The sequence below is a fragment of the Aedes albopictus genome, chromosome 3 (assembly GCF_035046485.1).
Source record: "Aedes albopictus strain Foshan chromosome 3, AalbF5, whole genome shotgun sequence".
In the NCBI taxonomy this organism is placed as follows: domain Eukaryota; kingdom Metazoa; phylum Arthropoda; class Insecta; order Diptera; family Culicidae; genus Aedes; species Aedes albopictus.
In genome coordinates this window covers 8,617,823-8,620,697 of record NC_085138.1, presented here as the reverse complement: position 1 = coordinate 8,620,697, position 2,875 = coordinate 8,617,823, and the positions used below count along the sequence as shown (strand labels likewise).

At 38.4% G+C, this 2,875-nt stretch overlaps 1 long non-coding RNA gene across 1 annotated transcript; it reads left to right on the top strand.

The window, feature by feature from the left end:
* Positions 1-636: 636 nt before the first annotated feature.
* On the top strand, positions 637-2,373 carry LOC134284158 (uncharacterized). Its single transcript, XR_009995653.1, has 2 exons — positions 637-766; positions 814-2,373. It is a non-coding gene; the product is annotated as an uncharacterized LOC134284158 (long non-coding RNA).
* The last annotated feature ends 502 nt before the right edge of the window (positions 2,374-2,875 follow it).

Genomic DNA, 2,875 nt, shown 5'->3' with positions numbered 1-2,875 from the left:
TTTAAAAAGCAGCACGCGATTCTTGAGGCTGTCATCCTTGTATGAATTGGTTCTCATCATCTTGTTGCGAAAAGACCATGCCCAGACTTCGAACTTCTTGCCAAATCTTCAAATTCAGATTTATCAATGAACTCAAGCTTTTTTCTTCCGATGACACTTCCTTATGCCATGGTTAACAACATCTGTGCACATAACACATAATGGTTTTGACGATATTAACATTTTTCGCGACTGTCGTACCTGACCACGCTAAATTGTCAACGTGTTTGTGCAAGATTTTTTTCCTCCTCTTGTTTTCAATCTGAAATAACTTTTCACTCGTTGCAATAAAATCGATGAAATTTTCACCATTTAAAGAGGATTAGTGTATGATCAGAGTGCTGCAAAAGAATGATGATTATGTTCATTGAGAGCGCCACTAGAAAATGTGACATGATTCCGGATTCTAAGTGAACATAGCTTTACTGGAAGCTTGCTGTTCCCTTCCATGTGAGTTCCTCATGAGAATCGGTTGAAAATTGACTGAGTTATAGTAAAAACCGTACCCGTGCAAAAAAAATAATCGGGTGTAATTATAAATTCGAATGTGTTCATCCTGAAACTAGTAAAACTACAATTCAGATAAAAGGATTATACTCCCGGCATTGACAAATGCAAAATAGTACGCAAATCTCGTATTTACAGCGTCAAAGTTTTATAGTACCACCTGATACTAAACGGTTGGATTTTCGATCCTTTAGTATTGGTAGATAGTAGGAATTACTAGGTAGATAGGAATTACTAGGTAGATAGATAGATAGTAGGAATTACTAGGTAGATAGTGGAAAATTACCCTACTAGCTTTCTTATGCCACAAATGTGAAGGTTAGAATATAGTGTCCTTGGTGATAATTGTAGGAACAACGCTACCCCACAAGTTTATCAAAATAGGTTTTTTTTTGTATGTGCACAGCAAAATCCAGCCAAAGAAAATCATACAGTAATCATTCTTCACACAAATAATATTCTAATCATTAAGTCAATTCATTATCAGAAAGTACTAATATGCATTACATCAATATTCATAGTCATTGAAACACTTGAAATGATGCAAAATATTGAATAATCCTAAATAACCACTATGGCCAAATTGGGAACCACTATAGTGATAATTGGTACACTCAGCCTTAATATTTTTACGCAGTAACCATTCGAAGCAATAATAAAACCTGCAAAACCAGAAGTATTTCAAATCATGTGGCGAAACTCTAACTCATGTTGTTTGTGGTTTATTGTTTTTCTGAATTATCACCAAGGAAGTATTGCTCTTATTTTTTGTACATTTCACTTACACTTGTTTTATTAAACCAAATTCAAAACTTTATCAGAGATTTTTCGACCTAATCAATACATTGATGTCACTCCACCACTTATTCTATTGTGTCCACAAAAGCATACCATCAAGGATAAAGATAAGAAATTTTGCCACCATTCTTGACACACGTTGATAACATATCAGCTGATGTTTTCCTCGGAATGAAAACACAAACAGCTGTGCATCGATAAGAACGAACACTCGGCATAAGTATACTTCTAGCCTATTCACTACGTTTGAAGCGGAAGCAGCTTCTTCCAATTTCCACTCATGTGTGTACTAGGTATTCGTCAAAACAAACGCTGACACACACTGGCTATCTCACAAGACAACCCACTTGGTATAGTGCCGATTCGCGCAACAGCGGACTTCAGTTTGTCAACAAAATCCTAATCCCAAACGTGTGTCACCGCCACACTACCACCGCATGCACCGCATCATCATCGCAAATGCGCGATAATTCCCAGTGACGCTAATTAAAACTCAGCCACAGACGGGCGTTTGCTTCCTCTCCTGGTGGTGCTACTGCTAAACCGAACAACAATTAGACTAGGGGTTCTCAATTGTGGGGTGAATTGAGTTGATTGATTCTGAATCTTCTTGGACTAACTATGGATGCTTTGATCATCCCAATTTGTGACTCTTTCTAAGACTTTCAAAAGTGTCACGAGTTAAGAACCACTGCACTAGACAAACCATTTAAAGGCCATATCACGACGACGGTGATTGTACCGCGGCGAAACTAACCGCACGACACGACGCGACCGACCACCAGGGCCGCCGCCAGTTTCAAGGTCAAGACCAGGGACACTCACCTGTCCGTATGTTGGAATTCCTCGGATAGATCGCCAGTCGTCCAATGGTAAGGCTGCTCCGAACACTACGCATTTCGAATTAATTTCTTGAGTAGTGCGCCTGAGGTTTTTCGATTTTTTTTGTATGTTTCCTTTCTTTTCACTGTTTCACTGTTTGGATTTAAATTGCCCAACTTTCAGTAGTAATTTGTATCACAATTTCAAGATTTACTTTTTTAATCAAATAAAACAATCACTTCCGGTTTCAAATGCACTGCACTTCAGATTTTGATGTGTTTTCTGTAAAGAAAAAAAAAAGAAATAGTTTTAGTCCGAACGGCACATTTTAAACAATCAAGTAGGACTTCCTTGCCTACCAAACGGTATAAATCACGTTCTCTGAACGTAAATAGAGAGTGTCATAGCACACATAGAACTAGACTATTGTTGGCTTATTGCGTTTTGGTCGATTAAAATGTACCTTTCCACTTAACTGGGGAATGGTAAGTGATTGATTGTGAGACACCGTCGTAGTACCGTTTTCTTGGTCTGGTTGTTTGTTACATCACCCTGGTGGGCTCTCCCGTGGTGTAGCGTCGATTGAGTCGTTGAATGTGTATCAATCTCCGTGTTTCTTGTAGATGGTGTAGGGTTACCAGACATTTTAGAATGGAGAAATATATAATGTCGTTTTCGTATTTGATTCAGTTCCAACCTGGGTTGGAAC